Genomic DNA, 19,037 nt, shown 5'->3' with positions numbered 1-19,037 from the left:
AAGTAAAAAGGTAACTAGGGGAGGCTATGGTAGAAAGTTGAGCTCAAGGGTAAAAGTGGAAGCTGTCAAAGAAGCCAATTAAGTGAGTGCACACAAGGTGTTTGATGAGTGTCAAGGCAACCAAATGGACTTCACTTGATATGAAACTTAACTGGATCAAATAATAGATGAAAATAAGCTTGAACACCAAATTCGGGATTTGGTGGAGAAGGTTTCCAATGTAGACTTGGAAAACACATGAAATGGGTAGAAATGGACTTCTGCTTACAAATCTATTCAAATCAACTCCCACAAATCCAATATTTGGTGTGGGGCATTATTTGAGGATTAAAGCATACCCAAAAAAGCATTATTTGGGCAAAGTCATAAATCAACACAGAGGGTTTTGAGGGGCTTGGGACAAGTTCTTCTATTCTCCTTGATGCACCACTTGGTGTGGATGCATTATTGGAGTATAAGAACGTGTCTACCAAATTTAAGCACAATTGGAGAAACTAGACAATGTAAAGTTGCTCCATTTTGGATCTGGACAGATAGGGTTTAAGACTACTGAGGGGAATCAAATAAAGTTGGATTGAGATGAAACTTGGCAAGATCATCACATATATCATATGTGACATGGTAGAATTTTATAGGAATTTATTGAGAATATTTCTTATAGAAATATTCCAAAAGCTTGAAATAGGCACGAAGGTTCTGAAGGGGGTTTGCCCAATATTTTGAACATGACCATGTGTTGAAACTCATATATATGAAAGATGTATGTCCACTGAGATTCCCTAAATTTCTCAAATATTTTAAAGCAATAAAAATAAATTTCCTTCATAAGAGTCCGTTTTTTGCCTCACAGGAAGGCATTTAAATAGAATAGTAAAATAACAGTATTGTGGTTTTGGGAAGCCATTTTGATAATGGGTGTTAAATAAAATAATTGGTGCAAGAAAATTGCCTAATTTGAGGTCTTGTAGTACAAATCCCATCTCAGCGGTTTTGAAAGCTCAATTCAAAGAAATGCTTTTTGGTGAAAATAATATTTGGAAAAAATAGTTTCTAGTCCTAAACACATGGCATGATCATTAGGCGGGAGTTTTGGGCTAAGGAGATGATTCTCGAGAGTAACAGGAATTATTGTGGATCAACCACACGCATACAAGCAAGCAAGCAAACAACAGTCACTTCAAGCATCACAAGCATTCACAAAAATTTTAATTGGTCCTAATTTTTGAAATAAGTAAATTAGTCAGGAAAGCTAAACATAGGGTGTTACAGACCTTACCCCCTTAAGAAAATCTCGTCCCCGAGATTTCTAGGCTAGGGGGTGGAGAGATACAAAATCTTGATTCGGAGGTAGTCTTCATGTCCCCATGTTGTTGTTGTGTGTCTTGAGGTGCTTGATGATACACCTTCGAATGCTCCGCTCGTCCTTGACTGACTGAGCGGTTCTGGCAATAAGTTAGGCTTGACCGAGGGTCAAGGGCTTGGTGTACTATGTCCCTGCAAGGTTCTGACTTGCAAGTGCATTCCAAGGTCAGAATACGTGGCAAGATAGTGTCTGGCTTCTGGTCCTGGGGTTGCTCAAGTTGGTTAGTGACATCTAGGTGTCTCGTGTTAGAATGCACTATCAAAGTCTTCGCGTAGCTCCCTATTGACGGGGAAGTCCTTGACTCCCTTAAGGGAGGCAAGCTATGGTCGCGGGTGGTCTTCATCCTCGAGGGTGTTGGAGTGGTCTACAAAGGATTCTCGTGAAAGGTTCTGGGTTGGCTCTCGCCCATGAGTCTATGCTCGGAGACTCAGAGTGCAGAACAGGTCCTACCATCTTGGAGGGTTCGCGAGGGGTTCTAGATGAGCTGGCTACCCAAGTGTATAGACCAGTCATCCACTCCTCAGGTTTGCGGCTCGTCAAGCAGGTGAATCAACTTCAGCAGGTCTTCACTATGACCCAATTAGTACTCTCCTCCTTGATTTGGACCAAGAAGAGGTTCTCTGATTTCGCTCGCTATCCAAGGTCTTGTTCGTCTTGAATTGTCGAGGCTTCTTGACATCGTTGATGTAGTCGGTGCAGGATCGGTGGTTGACGTCTTTTGCTTCCTTGTCATTGTTGTGGTTTCCCAACCATGGTGGTTCTTCATCTTCTATTGGGTAGGATAGACTTTCGTTGTCTTGAGGTTGCTTCGAAAAAACCATCTTCTCGAGATAACACCTTACTCTCGAGGGGCATGGCGATCGACGTTCCTGGGGCTCGTCCAAACAGGACTAAGGTCTTCTTCCTCTTATTGGGTGAATAAGTATGTCATCCATGAGGATGACAACATACTTCCCCAAGAATGACATAAGCACGGTGTTCATGAGACGGGTGAAGAGAACGGGGACTCGCTATGGATGGTCGCTAGCCGAGAGGTTCGGGGTCCAACACAATCTAGTTCTTCATGCCCATGTTCGTTATAGACACAATGGGTGGTGGTCGGGCGGAGTACTGGCCATATTCCAACGACTTAGAATCGTTTTCTATGGTCGTAACCCGACCACATTATGGCTGGGTGAAGCTTTAGGGTCTCAAAGAACTTAGGATGTGGGTGAACAGTCATCATCTTATCTCTAAGCACATTCCTTAGATGCTAATAGTCCGACCTCCAACTCAGGACCACATCACCCGACCTCATCAAAAATACCATCTCACATGGGTCAACTCCACACAACTCAAGCTAGTCAACACGAGGGTTGCGGGAAGAGCTAAACCCAAACACTACAAGTATCATACAACATACATTGCACATGTGTCCCTATGCGGGAACCTCGGGGAAGCATACAAGCTGCTAAGCTTGAACTAGAATGCTACAAATACAAATGTCTAGCTAGATCATCCAATGGAGAGGATACTGCATTTCTATATTAAGGAAACATGTAGTATACCAATCCAAGATCTTGTCTCTGTTCTATGAATCCGATCAAGTGGTCCATCAATTCGGTCGATCATCACTGGACCCATTACCCCTACAAATCCAATATTGATGAGGTTCTACAGGATCACTTAGAGTCCTCATAATTCACATGTTACCGGAAGGATTACGTCATGGTATATCCACCAATTTCCAATATCATGGCAAACTAATCTCCATGGCCATGCTTATACAGGTTCGTAAGTCAATCTGACAACTCCAAGTATTCGTGCTCGTTATCCACTGAGAAACATGGTATCATGATCGAGATCATCAGGCTAAATCCAATTTACTCTGAACCATGTGGTATCTGACATCATCAATACTGTATTGAGACTACCTATTAAATCCAAATCTGAAGTCCGATAAGAACTATTACTCGATACTCCAAGTCATTATGGTAAAAACATGAAATCATGTCAACTACTTGATAAAGTCAATTATACCACCAAGAATTATCGCTTGCAATCATAATCGTCCTACTGAATCCAATCTTACTCCAGGAACTTGTAGGTTATGCTACTATATCAACTTGTTCCACCAAATTCTCCTACCTTTATAAGGGTCTTACGATCCACCAAGATAGTCTAACTATATCCTCAAGACACCTATCATCATCACAACAACCTTAGTATAATACTCTTATATCCGAGAACGGTCCTTCTTATGGCATCAGGGTTATGGTGCTAGCTTAAGAATGAAGGGTATTCGCTCACCGTGATCACTTGTTCCATAAAGAACACGATGCTAAGCGGGGTTTATTGGGGTTCGACGGTTGTTCTGGAAAATTCGTGTATTAGACACGTGAGCAGAAATTTGAGTCGGAAAGGCTTGTGGAGGTTAGTCTGGTCTAAGGAGGGTTCCCTATCTTGAGGGAAGGCATAACCCCTATGGTTGTGTGGTTAAACTTGGCACAGTTAGTGTCTTCAGTGTTTGTTGTCCATCAAAGTTGATCCCTGGTGCATCTTATCTTGATGGTCTTCTGTTGACAAGAGGGGTGAGAGAGAGAGGGAGTATCACAGAGGAGAGTGTCTGAGGGTTCTATAGTGCAAGTGCCATCAAACAAGTGTTGGAAAGTCAAATCACACGTTAAGATGAGGCGGGTGATATAACCGCTTGTTGTTGCCTAGAGCAAAACTGTGACTTATATTAAAGCACGAACAAAAACAAACAACAAACAACATGGTAGCACCCAAACCATTTCACGGACACGACTTCGCATAAGGGATTTACGAATCATCCTACCCTAGGGGTTCTTGGACTCGATGGTCGTGCTTGATTCGTGCTCCGGAGAGGAGTCCGCTAAGTCTTCTCGACCTTCTCATGGTGTTGCCATGTCTCTTGTTGTCGCTTGCCGAAACGACTCGGGTTGAGTTGAAATAATTCTTGATGACTTCTCATGTGGTGATTTGCCGATGAAGGTGGTTCCTCATGGCTGTCAGTGATAGGGTCTTCTGTTGTCTTTGTAATCTTGCCTTCCAAGGCGTCGAGAGTTCCAAGCGAACGACCTTTATGCAATGATGTCAGCAAGGCATGATAGAGTTCTGACCTGTCAGTCACTTGATCACAACATCGACATCTAGAGCAGGGGATGAAGAGAATCGTTTTCCTGCTCACTAATGTGAGGTGGACCAAATGGCGAGGTTCTCATCCACAGGTGGTGGTTGACACAACCTTGATATTGAAAGGTCACTCTATTAGCGATGCGGATCATGGCCTTGCATATATTAAGTTATGCTCGTCTTAGGTGAAGACATCACTTTGGAAAAGTGTCGAGGGTGTCGCCATCTTCTGGGTCTCGATGTCTTGTTCCTGATGGAGGTACTTTTGTTGGCATTGCCTGGTCGTAGCTTGTCATCCTTGTCCTTGAGTACATGGATGGTCGCTTGGAAAGATTGCTTCCTTCCAAGTTACCCAAGAGGATTTTAGTAATCCCGTTGTCAGGCATAAGGGTTCAAGCGGCTATTAGCAGTTCTGAAGAAGCACACGAGGAGTATCAAGAGAATAAGTGTGGAAGTGTTAAGGCAAAAACCTTGCTTCCTCTGAAAAATTAGGAGAGGTGAGAAAGATACATGCGCGTAAGTACTTTTGAAGGGTCTGGAAATCAGTTTTATCCTAACTAACGTCCGTGCTAACTAAGGGCTTCCTACAGTCAGGATGGCTCTGATACTAGCTCTGCGGGAACCCCAACTTACGGGTCGAGATCGTCGAATGAACGTGCTCAGTGATCCCAGAGATCAATGCTCACCGAGCACACAGAAACTGAATGAAAAGAGTCTTACATCCATACATACCGTTTCTTACAATAAATGACCATTGCGGTCAAGTCTTACATATATAGGCCTTGAGGGCCAACACACCAAACTCGACCTATAGAGGAAATATTGGTCGAAAGCGGGAACCCATACCATCAGCCTTCACCTACACGCATTCTGACTGGGAAGCGTACTCGCTCGCAGGAAAGTCACCAAGTTACTCTTCAGCATATCCTATTCTCTCATACCTGGTCAATGATATAACTAGTGGCAAGCCAATGAGTACTTTGAATGGACTCGCAAACAGCCCATGATATGGATAATGTAGTTGGTCTGGTAACAAGTAATATGTAGTGTTTGGTGGATAGCAACTTAACTGTAAATAAAGATGATCATAGATGGATGTGCATCATAAGCTAGATGGTATTTAGAAGAACAGGTTACCGATATCAACATACCTGTTATGGGCTGAACACTCTCGGTTCACCCAATATGCCAAATCACCAAACTTGGTCATATCAACTCTTTCCCAGATATCACCATTAAACACACACACACTCACACTTGGTTTATGCGGAAACGACTGGATGTAGTTTATGCAGGATTACCCAACTGTCCTTGACCGTGGACACGGCTATTCGAATAGTTTTACACTCTGTAGATGTTGTACGTTGTACCCACGAGATATGGGTACTTCCCTGTCATCCACGACTCACGGTATATAATATACCTGAGGTACGTACCCGATCAATGCCTTTCCCATGACGATACTAGACAAAGAGGTCCACTCGATTGGTACCCAGCCCACATGATGTACGTCTTACGAGCGCTAACTCTAGATAGTATCATCCATGCGGGGAACAACGGTGTGTCAGAAACACGTAAAAACGGCATAGTCGCCCTACCTGGCTTGACCCCATCACGAGAGTGACCACACGTCACTCCCGCCACTAGTAATGTGGCTCTTTGCTAGCACCGACGAGAGTAATCAACAAAGCCCCGTCCCGTAAAGGGGTAACGTGGTCGCACATGTAAGGTTCGGATGGTCGACACATCATAAATCTATTACCATTTCCGAAACCACTCACACCAAAATACCCGGTGCACCACTTCACCAAAAGTGGCCACCTAACTCATCATCACCCTCGGGCATTAGTGGCACCCGACGGGGTTTTCATAAACCTTTGATTTATACCATCATCATGCTCATGCTACTATTATGCTTAGCTCTACTTCTCAACATGATATTAGCATGATCCTCATAGGTGGTAGGATCATGCTCAAAATGCAAGGGCTTCGGGGGAGCCATCGGTAACATCACTTCAATGGTTTACCAATACTTATGATCATATGCAACGAATTATTTGTGCTACTTAGCATGCAATATAATATATGCTCAGACAGTCTACAAGGTATTCCGACCCAACTCCGAGTACTCCGTCTACTCCGCCAACTATCATTGGAAACAAACACAATAAGCCACACAACAAGCAGAAATAGAAGTGTTGTAAAAATGGAAGTTATATTTTTCTTCGACCTCTCTGGTCATAAGAAAAATACCTAAATCTTGCTAGAGGAGAGTTGGACCATCAGGGATTTTTGAATGGATCATGGATGAATAGGTTATCTTAAAAGAAGCCTACAAAAAATATTATGTTAAAAATGAGTGGAGGCACTCATTTAAGATATAACCATTTTAGAAACATTTAGAAAGTTGTTTCACTGGATTTGGAGTTGAGGTGAATATTCTAGGGATTTTCCAATACTGGATAAATAGCAAAAGGGAGCTATTTATTTATTGCAGCAGAAATATACCATACAAAAATGTTGACCAAGGCTTAAAAAATAGGATAGGACATTAGAAGACTCTGGAAATATGGAATCACTCCATTTGGAGTTGATTTGAGTGCTATAGGAATTTTGAAAGGGGAGGCTAGGAGTATTTAAATCTGTTTTTGAATATAACATAATTGATAAGTTGATTGAAAAAATGTGCAAATCACACCTTTGGATAGCCCTTGATTTTAGGAACCAGCAGGAATTTTAATCAACCAATTTGGTGTTAAAATGAATTTATAAAGTATTTTTGAAGTTTAGTGATAAAAGAAAGGAGGTAAAAAGGGGTTTTCCACCAGAGCTTATTGTGCACCCACTGCCGCTGAGGAGGAGGTGGGCCAACCCATTGGCTCGACCTGGTGAGCAGGGGAGGCCATGCAGGAGGCGCACTTTCGGGAGTACGTCTCCCGCGCGGGGATACGCAAAAGAGGAAGGGCGCAAACCACTTAACAGGGGCGGCCCGACCATTGGGTCGCTGGTAGGCGGGCCCCGCTGGCTAGGTCGTCTTGAACCTCCCGCCGTGGGGAGGCAAGGGAGGCCCGACGAGGCTCCGACGCCACAGGGCCCCATTCCCGCCGGCCCGGCCACCGGAGCACTCGTGGGATAGAGCCGCACCTGCCCGGGGCCCCATTCCCACCGGGGAACCACCGGGGCGAGTGGGGCCTTGGCCGTGGCGGGCCGGCCAGTGGGTGGTCGCGAATGGGATGCTGCGGTGATAGGAGGGAGAGAGGAGCACAAGGACGTTCCGCGGAGGGACTCGGGGCCTTGGTGAGCTTCAGAGGAGAGGGACGGAGGCAGGGCTACCCGGATTTGGAGCTACTCCCGGTGGAGAGCTTCGGCCATAGCCAGCCATGGAGGAGGGGAGAGAGCTCGAGAGGAGGAGAGGGAGCTCAGTAGATTGCTGGGAGGGGGAGGAACTGAGTGGGATCTAGAGGGGCTCGGGAGAGGAGATAAGAGAGGGGGAGGGAGAGAGAGAGCTCGGGAGCAGCTGAGAGCTTGCTGGCAAGGGTGAAGACACGCGCCCCTGGGCACCTTGGAGCCTAGCCAGCGTCGGGGGAGAGCTTGGACCAGTCAAGGGAGATACCCTGGTGCTGTGAGTTGGAATGGCTGGATACTTCCTAGACAAAGGAAATAAGGTCCAGAACATCATTTTTGCACGCCAGGGAGGTGGTCACCACCACACATGGTGTCCTGGGCCACCCCTTGGCCAGACCAATGTGTCAACCATGCAAGGCATGCGTTCCACGAAGCATTGATGGAGTTTGAACCCAAGAGGATCTGGTTTGAATGGTCTTTGACTCAGGTCAAGTTTGCAACAACAAACTTCGAGCTAAGAAAAATGATTTTCATATGGGGAGTCTTGGGGAAGAATTATGTTGGAAGTGTTATCTATGCAGGGACTACAAAACTGCAAGGTTTGAGCTCAAGAAAATGAGTGTAGCTAGTACTTGCTGTACAAAGCTACAATTCAGCCGGAAATCAACTTGTAGATGTGCTGCTCATTTTCCCCACATGAGCATGCCATATCTTGGTTTGAAATGATGCCTTGGGATGCTAGGGACCCTCTGGAAAGAGATGGGGGCTTTGGCTTAAGCTGAAGTGGAACAAGAGGGGTAGAAATGGTGATCCAAGGGTGAAAATGAGTGGTAGCTACAAGGGGTCTCTCTCCGAAAATTGACCAGTGGCCATGGAAAAGCTACTGGAGTAAAAAGGTAACTTGGGGAAGCTGTGGTAGAAAGTTGATCTCAAGTGTAAAAGTGGAAGGGGTCAAAGAAGCCAATTTAGTGAGTGCACACAAGGTGTTTGATGAGTGTCAGGGCAACCGGATGGACTTCAATTGATATGAAACTTAACAGGATCAAATAGTAGATAAAAATAAGCTTGAACACCAAATATGGGATTTGGTGGAGAAGGTGTCCAATATAGACTTACAAATGGGTAGAAATGGCGTTCTGCTTACAAAGCTATTCAAATCAATTCCCACAAATCCGGTCAACTAAAGAAACTTTATAATGTAAATTTTCCGAAAGTCAGAAATCAATAGAGAGGGTTTTGAGGGGCTTGGGACAAGTTTTTCTATTCTCCTTGATGCACCACTTGGTGTGGATGCATTATTAGAGTATAAGAACATGTCTACCAAATTTGAGCACAATTGGAGACACTTGATAATGTAGGGTTGCTCAAATTAGGATCTGGACAGATAGGGTTTTAGAATAATTAGGGGAATCAAATAAACTTGGATTGAGATGAAACTCGGCAAGATCATCACATATATCATATGTGACATGCTAGAATTTTACACGAATTTATGGAGAATATTTCTATAAAGAAATATTCCAAAAGTTTAAAATAGGCACGAAGGTTCTCAAGGGGGTTTGTCCAATATTTTGAACATGACCATGCGTTGAAACTCATATATATGAAATATGTATGTCCACTAAGTTTTCATAAATTTTCTCAAATATTTTTAAAGCATTAAAAATAACTTTCCATCATAAGAGAACATTTGTGGCCTCACAAGAAGGCATTTAAATAAAATAGTAAAATAATTTTAAAATAATAATATTGTGGTTTTGGGAAGCCATTTTGATAATGGGTATTAAATAAAATAATTGGTGCAAAATAAATTCCCTAAATTGAGGACTTGTAGTACAAATCCCATCTGACGGGTTTTGAAAGCTTAATTCAAATAAATGGTTTTTGGTGAAAATAATATTTGGAAAAATATAGTTTCTGGTCATGAACACATGGCATGATCATTAGGCAAGAGTTTTGGGCTAAGGAGGTGAGTGCGGAGAGTAACAGGAATTATTGAGGATCAACCAGAGGCATACAAGCAAGCAAGCAAACAACAGTCACTTCAAGCATCACAAGCATTCACAAAAAAATTAATTGGTCCTAATTTTTAAAATAAGTAAATTAGTGAGGAAAGCTAAACACAGGGTGTTACACACATTCAACTCAACATACCGGTGCAGTGCTTGCCTATGCGAGCCTCCCAATGGATGCGTGCAAGACGCTACCCCTGCAGTCCAGTCTACATCAACATACCGGTGCAGTACTTGCCTATGCGAGCCGCCCAATGGACGCGTGCAAGACGCCGCCCCTGTAGTCCAGTCTACATCAAGATACCAGCGCAGTGCTCATTTATACAAGCTGCCCAACAGACGTGCACAAGACACTGCCCCTACGGTCCAGACGACATCAACCTTCTCGTGCAGTGCTCGCCTATACGAGCCGCCCAACGGACGCGCGTATGAAATCGCCCCCGCGGCCAGTCTCCTCCGACAACATTGGAGCAAAGGAAAAATGGCATTCATGTCTTACAAAACATCATCAAAACACGGACAAGCTCCCACTTGTCCGGGTTGCTCAATGGATAGACGCATTGGCCAATAGTATCTACTTCAACATATCAAAAGAAACACGGTAGCTTGTAATGAAGGAAACATCCCTGGAAAAGCTACAATCTGTGCCGGCCATCATTGAGTCGGCAATTCAAAGCAAGTATTAAAGAAAAAGGAAAATAGCCCTGGAGGAGCCACGAGAGCCGGACTACATGAGAATAAAGCATGTACAGGAGATATATGCACTCAATTTTGCCAAGATATTTGCCAAAAACATCTGCTGAGCGTCACAAAGATCATCAGCTCACTATGTCGTCTCCAATCTGGATAAAATCCAACATTCAAACCATCAACCTTAATCTAGTTTATGTCACAATCAAGTATGGAGACTCTCAATCCACCTCCATGAGTTGACTTAAGACTCGGGGGCTACAAAGCCATGGCTCGGCAGATTCAATCAGACTGAATAATTCAAGAACCCCGGGTCATTACAGGAAAGTTAAGCCGGTCTCGGGGGTTGCTGCCTCATTAGCGAAAATACTTAAATTCTCCCAAGAGGACGAGCCGCCATGATGCGATCGCTCAAACATGGGTGCCTTGCCTCATTGGCGGGTGATTTTAAAGTCTCCCAAGAGGGTGAGCCGCCATGATGTGGCCATTCAAACATGGACGTTAACGATGCCAAAGAAGATGAGCCACCATGACGCGATCGTCCAAATATAGGTGTTATGTGCCAAAGAGGACCAAGTTGCCATGATGCACGATTCGAACATAGGCGCTAATTGTGGTCAGTGGATTAATGTCAGCCTATCTGCGGGCCACTGGTTCCGAGATTGTTAGGCAGTAATAGCATTGTCTTGTGCAATCCTATGCTAGGCTTTTCCTTGATCATGGGTCACTTGGGGGCTTCCAACTCACTGAGTTTAGCTTTATCACCCTCTTGGCTTGTGAAAAATTAATGTTATACGATGGTTAGACCTGATTGTATGTTTGTGCGACTCCCCTAAGACCTCGTGTACTCTTGGCAAGTCAATCCATTGTGGACCCTGAACTTGTCAAGTTTAAAAGATTGAGTGTGTCATGTGAGAGCCGACATATGAAAAAGGAGAATCCATGGGTTAACGTACACGCTTCACTGGAGCTTGACTTGAGCCTGATCAGCCAGTCTAAATCATAAAGGGTTATTGCATAAATCCATATTAGTGCATGACTGGAGCCTTGCAAGCCGGTCTCCCTGCCGAATCTCACCGAGCCGGCTTATTAAAAGGTACTTATTGAAATTAAATGGTATAACCTTTTCTTAGAAAACTAACACTATTCTATAATATACATGCATCATCCTACATTGCATCATGCATCATGCATACGTATTATGTCGGTCTTCAAACCAGGTCAAAGCATAAACTTCTGCAGGAGCAAATAAATCTTTGATACCAAATATGGCTAGACTTTCATCATGTTTTATCATAACCATTGTTAAATGATTGGGGTTTTTAAGCCAACTCGGAAGAATTGACTATTTTCGAAGAGCCGCCCTATCACATATAATGCCGGGTCATCTAATTGACCGGCTCTTGGATTTTTCAACTTTTGCTCTGTAGTAAACTACAACACTTATGAATTTCTCGAACATATATTTGCCGTGTTATATTGCAACCAAGATCGAGGATTTCTTTCATCACAATGGCATCATCAGTTCACAGAGTGGATATGATTTTTGAAGGAATAGTCTCGAGTCGCTACAGGCACACGACCCGACACTTGGGGGGCTAGATTATTCAAATAAAGATTACATCAAATTATGAAAGTACCATGTCACTCGAAGCATGCACCATGACTCTTGGGGACTAATGCAAACTACTTTTTCAAATCATCACATCATCAACAGACCCGACTATCTCAAGGAGATAAGCCAACCCTGGGGGGCTATAGGTCGCTCTTTATTCCAGTATGGATTCAAGGAAGAACCAGATCATCATTTTAATGACCCGGTCCTTGGGTGCTATACACTGCTGCTCAAGTCTACATAATCAGATCTACAAAGTCCCTGCTCATTATTAAATAATGACCCGGCCCTCGGGGGCTACATTGGCTAAAGTTTTATGAACATGAGACAAATACAAAGTCCCAAGTTCCTGCAGCCAAGACAACCCGACACTTGGGGGCTACAACCCTCATTTTTTTCACAGATCACGATGTACGAATTGAAGACCCAACCCATCACATACTCATGAGCCGGCCCTTGGGGTCTACACTAGTTGAAGCTTTATAAATATAAGATGATTAAAAGTCCCAGGCTACTGCAGGCAAGAGAATGCAACACATGGGGTATACATAGTCAAAGATATTATTGCAAATCACCAAGTCATCACGAAGTGATAAACTTAGAGCTTAGGGGCTACACGTAATATGGATATATCAAAAAATTGAAGAGAGCTTTCAAGATGTCAATTGTGTGAAAGACCGACTCTACATCAAATGGATTTTTCATCCCAATAATTTTATTTAGCCGAAGAAAGAGGAGCCAGTTCAACATCATGTGGATTTCTTATTCCTAAAATTTTCATCAAGCCAAAGCATTGCAGGCCAGTTCAATGACATATGTATTTTATTGCAAAGGACACGTACCTGCAAGATGATTGTGAAGAAAACTTGAAGAAACCAGGATTTTCGAGGAGCCACTTCATTGAAATAAGGCGACCAAGGAGAAAGTCGGTCCCTTAAACATATTTACTATTCTTATTTCAGGAGCTTACCATGAATAAATTCAAGCTAACCTCGGGGCTAATGTGGGGGATATACACTGCGGTGTAACCTGACTTGAAGTATGACCCGACTGGGACTTGTCGACTCACTGGCGACTCATTAGTGACCTAGCGGGCGGCTCGTACATGACCTGGCAGGCGACTCAGACAAATGACAAAGACCCAATGGCCCAGAAGGCGGCTCATGGGAGGGTTAGCTCACAGAGAAGGCCCAAGAAGAGGAAACACTCCCCTGGGAATGAAACAAGACCCGGATTAGGATTCAAGAGAGACTATTCCTAGTCCTACTCCTAGTAGGACTCTACATGTAAAACCTACCCCTTCCTCCAATATAGGGTAAGGCTCCCCAAGAGGTACAGGTTCAAGTCATTAGAGATAGACAGATTAGACACCCTCGAGATTAGAGGTAGCGATTATGCACCCTTGTAATAGAGATCATCATCTTCATCAATGAAACACAAACAGGACATAGGCTTTTACTGCCATTGGAGGGGCCGAACCTGGGTAAAATCGCTTCTGTTGATTCCGACCAACCCCTCTCAATTCTCCACATAGGTGTGATTGCTCCACACCTATGTCATTGCACGAGGACATATGTCGTGAAAAAATCACGACACATACTTTAATTTCTAAAAATGGACAGGGATTTTTTAGAGAAAATAAATAAACCACCTATTTTTTCATATTGAAGTTGTTTTGCAAAAGCTATAAAAAGGAAATAAAAACACAAACAACAAAGAAATATTTTAAAATACCCTAAAAAATATTTGTTTAGGCACTTGGGAAAGTAAAAAACAACACATTTAACAAATTTGAATTTAAAGAGAGATGTAGATGAAGTTTATAGGAAAAATAGTTGTGGCATCAACTCCACACACCACATCAAGCAACCACATCTCACCACACCCACTCCCACAACATCACAGCCAACAAAAGCATGATGCAAAAAATATATGGAATGATGATATGATTCCATGATGCAACACCGCATGACATGAAGCAGATCTATTACTCAAACCATGAGGGAAAAACTTGGAAGGTTCATACATGGAATATTACAAGGAAGGCATGGATTGCACTTGGGTTATTACACTCCATCTTTGTTGATCTTGTCTGTCTTCATCTTGGATTGACGAAGTAGCTCGCGGGTGTGGTGCAGTTCATTGTGGAGCTTCATGGACGCCTTGATCAGGTTGTGAGCGAGACTACCAGTAGAGAGGGTGAAGTAGGTCTGGAATCTGAGTGGTGGTCGATCCTCCTTGGATGGGACCAATGATCAACTCTCGACAATATCTTCCTTTGTGAAAGGTAGGTGACAAGTAGCTGGTTCATCAGCCATCTTTGGTATGATGTATCAATGGTGGATGAGTGCCTTACGTACATCCGTCTTAAAGGAGATGACCAAGGTCTCCATCTGTGGTCCTTCAAAGAAACAACTTGTCGGGGAGTCATTTGCCTTCATGACCACATCGAGGTAGAGTAAAATGGGTGGTCGCTGAAAATGTTACTTCTCCAGGCTACCCTCAAGGAGTAGGAGAAAACCGGATGCTAGGAGGTCATCGGGTATGGCGGCCATCTACACGGTTTAAGGGGAGGGTGTCAGTAATGTTTTGAAATTGGAGTAGAAGAGGTAAGAAGTGCAGAAACTCCTAAGTATAGGTACTAGGTATAGTTTTTGGAAGGGGTTTTATCCTAACTAACATCCATTGTAACTAACGCTTCTTACAATCAGGATGGCTCTGCTACCAGCTCTGTGGGGACCCCAACCCATAAGTCATGATAACTGAATGCATATGTATGGTGATCCTAGATATCAATGCTCACTTAACGCACAGAAGTTGAATATGAAGAGTCTTTCATAAATACAAATACCATGTGACATTAATAAAGACCATCAAGGTCAAGGCTTACATAGATAGGTCCACGAAGGCCAAACACCAAACATAACTAGTAGTTGAAATCTTCAACGAAAGCGTGAACCCATGACATCTGCCTTAATCCTACATGCATTCTAACTAGGAGGTGTCCTAGTTCGCATGTTACTCACCCACGAGCTCTTGATCATATTCCTACTCTTCCATCCCTAGCTAGTTAAATAACCAGAGTCAAGCCTTTGACTACTTTGAATGTACTAGCAACTAACCCATGTTTGGAACAAGGCAAAAACAATGCATGATGTTGCACTAAGTAGCTAAGTTGCAGAAAGCTAATTTTGAGTGAAATGACATGTTCAATTGATCGGTCAAAGTATGCATCAATGGGTTGCAGATATCCATATGAACAAGTTACACATATCAATACAAACAATGGTTGAACATCATCTCAAGTCATCTGACTTTGCTCAACTATCCCCTTTGTCGCACACACACAAATCCAAGTTATTGTGTGAACATCTCGACATAGTCTAAGCAGGACCACCAACTGTCCATGATTGTGGACATGGTTATTCGAATAGTTTTACACTCTCCATAGGTTGCGCACTTTACCGACAAGAATCGGGAAACTTACATGTCATCCACGACTCGCATTATATTACATACCCGTGCTAAGCACCTGAACAAAGTCTTTCACCTGGCGACACTATTCAAAGAGTACAGTCATTGGTGTCATCCCTCATAATGTACATAATACGAGCCTCGCTCAAGATCGTATCATCCATGAGGGCACGCAACGGTGTGCCCGGTGTTTGTGAAAACATCCCATGGTCACCCTACCAGGCACGACCCCATATCAAGGCAGTAACTCTCGCTCTCTAGCCACTAGTAATGCGGGCTCTGTTCAAGCATCGACAAACATGATCAACAAGGCCCCGTCCCATAAGGGGTATCGTTGTTGCACATGTAAGGTTGGGACGGTCAGCACATCTTAAATATGATCCATTTTCGAAAACACACACACAACTTGCTATGCTACACCACTTAATTATCAAGTGGTTACCTAGCTCAACATCATCTCCATTGAGCATTAGTGGCACGCGACGAGGTTTTTGAGAAGACTTTGAAATCATTTTGTTCTCGGCGTCATGCATATTCTCATCCCATTTGCATAGCAGCTACTAGCATCTTATCTACTTCCCAATTGCATGACCCTCATAGGAAGGTAGGATCATGCACGATGCAAGTATCAACGAGGAAAGTAACAAAGGTAACCCACAACGATGGTCACCATCTCGTTCATAATTCGATGCAACGGATAAAGTGCTATATGCCATGAAAAAAGGTTTCATAGATAATGTCAAAGGGCTAGTTGACTAGCTCAACAAAGTCTTCAAAGTGTTCAAGTGCTTCCTCTCCAACTCCCTCGTCAAGAACGTGATCCATCGTCCCAAAGTAAACGACGGAAATAAGGCCATGGCAAAAACAGAGAAAATAAACTACTACTGAAAATGTGAAACCACTTTTGTAAAATACTAGGTTAAAAACTAAAAACTACCAAAATTATTAGTCTCTCATTTTGAAGTGTTAAAAGTGGTGAAAAGTATTTTCAGTAGTGGCTTTAAATATTTAAAATAGGGTTTTGAATAAAATTGTACATAAAACTATTTTAAATTTTTTGCACAAGTGGCACAATCAAATATGTGGTATTTTTACAAGATTTTACAAATTGGAATTATTGAATTTGGAAGAATATTTATTCTTGTAGAACTATTGGAAGAAAATGCTAGAAAAGAATAATAAAAAGGGGCTATGTGCCCTGGGCCAGATCAACTTGTAGCTGGGCGGCCCAGAGGTTAGCCAGCCTAGGCGCGCGCGTGCTGCCACGTTTCAAACCTGACATGCGGTGCTCGATTGTAGAGAGAGGGACAGACGGATGAGGGGCACGAGAGGCTGACGAACGGGTCCCTCTTGTCAGAGTCATCGTCAAACCCTAGCCAGAGACTGCCGGAGCTCACCAGCGTTTCTACGGGGAATGGCGAGTCGAGCTGAATATGGGAATGGATTCAGGAGGCTGCCACCATTCGGGTGGATGTGGTCATAGTCGCCATAGTGCAATGAGTCGCCGACGATGAACAACGATGGTAGAGGGGCTTCGGGAGGTGCTTTCTCCTGTCGTCTCTGACCGTAATTTGCATGGGTAAGTGAGGGGAAAGTGTCAAGAGGTCAAGGGAGTACCAATGGGATAAGAGCGAAGGCCAAAGATGGGCTATACCCAGAGATCGACTGCGATCTCGACGCGGTGGAGCTCCAGTCGATCTCGAGCACACGACTTCGAGGAGGAGAACTATTGGCGCATGGGATCGATTGGGGGGAGAGAGGGACAGGAGATGGGAGAGAGAGCCTCAGGGTGGCCTCTTATAAGCGGGGCGTGGTGCACCATGCGCTGCTGCACCGACAGGGTAGCAGCCGAGGTTGGGGTCACGGGAGAGGGCCAGGCTGGCTTGGGGGTGTTCTTGGGCGTCATCCAAGAGCAGAGGAAGGGACAGAAGGAGTGGAGGAAGCGCTCTGGCGCTCATGCATGCGAGGCCACTCATTAGTCAAGAGGGGCGACATCGGGCATGCGTTGGGGAGGGGTGAGAGAGAGAGGGAGAGATGTCCCCTGACATGATGACGTGTTGCAGACATCGAGGCACCCTGTCTGGCCCTAGAGGGAGGCTCAAGGTGGCCACTGCATGTGCAGGGCGCAAGGTCAAACCTCTGTCTGTCATGTAGCACGCTCCAAAGTGGATCTTTAGTCGGCATAATGATGCTTTTGGCATGGTCTGGCGCGTCCTCAAGTGTACAATCACTGCAGGAGGGAGTAAACAACTCGAAGTGAGATTTGTATTCTATGGAAGGACCATGAGTAGGAGAGAGCAGAGATAGAAGAGAGAGAAGTGGCTGTCTAGAGGAGTAAAAGAGGGTTTTAGCCCCCTCCATGATTGAGCTGAAGCTTGGCTGCTTCTTCTGGAGGTGAATGGTAACTTGGAGCCACTGTGGTAGAAAGTTGGGTTGAAGGAGAACTGATCTCGGGGTTCAATCATGGAGTTTCAATAATGCATCAAAGGTGTTTGTGTTGTAGTTTAGCCATCTCTGTTGCTCCACTGGTTTTGAAACTTAACAGGATCAAAGGATTGGAATAAATGAAATTCATGACCAATTTTTAGCTCATTTAGAGAAGGTTTCCACTGTGGACTTGGTAAACCCTAGAAATGGGCAAAAATGGTTTTTTGTAGATCTAATCATGCAAAACAATTCCCCCTAATGCTCCACTTGGTGTGGTGACATTATTTGGTGATTACAGCATGCACACAAACATTGAGATCAATTGGAAACACATGGCAATGTGGAGTTGCTCAAATTTGGTTCTAGACAAAGAGCGTTTCGAATATTTTGCTGGATCAAAACAATTAGGATTGAGGTGAAACTTGGGAAGATCAGCGCACATATCATGTGTGACTTGCTAGAATTTTCTTTGAATTACTTGAGAATATTTCTTCGAATGAATTTTAAAGGGTTTTGTCCAATATATTGAACATTACCATATGTTTAAACTCTTATTTATCGAAAATATATCTCCACTTTGTTTCCCTAAATTTTCTCAATTTTTTTGAAAGCATATAAATAATTTTCCCTTGTAGAAGTCCATTTCTGTCCTCATTTTGTGGTTTGGGGAATTCTTTTTGATAATAGGAATGAAATAAAATATTTGGGGCAAAACATCTCGCATAGTTTGAGGACTTGTAGTATAAACCTCAATCGAGGGATTGTGTGATGCTTAAATTAAATAAATGTTTTTTGGTAAAAATATCATTTTGTAAAAAACATTCTATGTCCAATACACATGGCATGGTCATTAGACAAATATTTGGAGCAAGAAGACGAGTCTTGGGAGAAGAAGAATATTTGTGATTTAAAACCCAAACTAGCAAACAGGCAATTGGCAATCAACTTCAAGCATCAGAAGCACAAAAAAAGTTTT

This window comes from Hordeum vulgare, chromosome 7H (genome assembly GCF_904849725.1).
Source record: "Hordeum vulgare subsp. vulgare chromosome 7H, MorexV3_pseudomolecules_assembly, whole genome shotgun sequence".
In the NCBI taxonomy this organism is placed as follows: domain Eukaryota; kingdom Viridiplantae; phylum Streptophyta; class Magnoliopsida; order Poales; family Poaceae; genus Hordeum; species Hordeum vulgare.
This window is presented reverse-complemented; position numbering follows the sequence as displayed.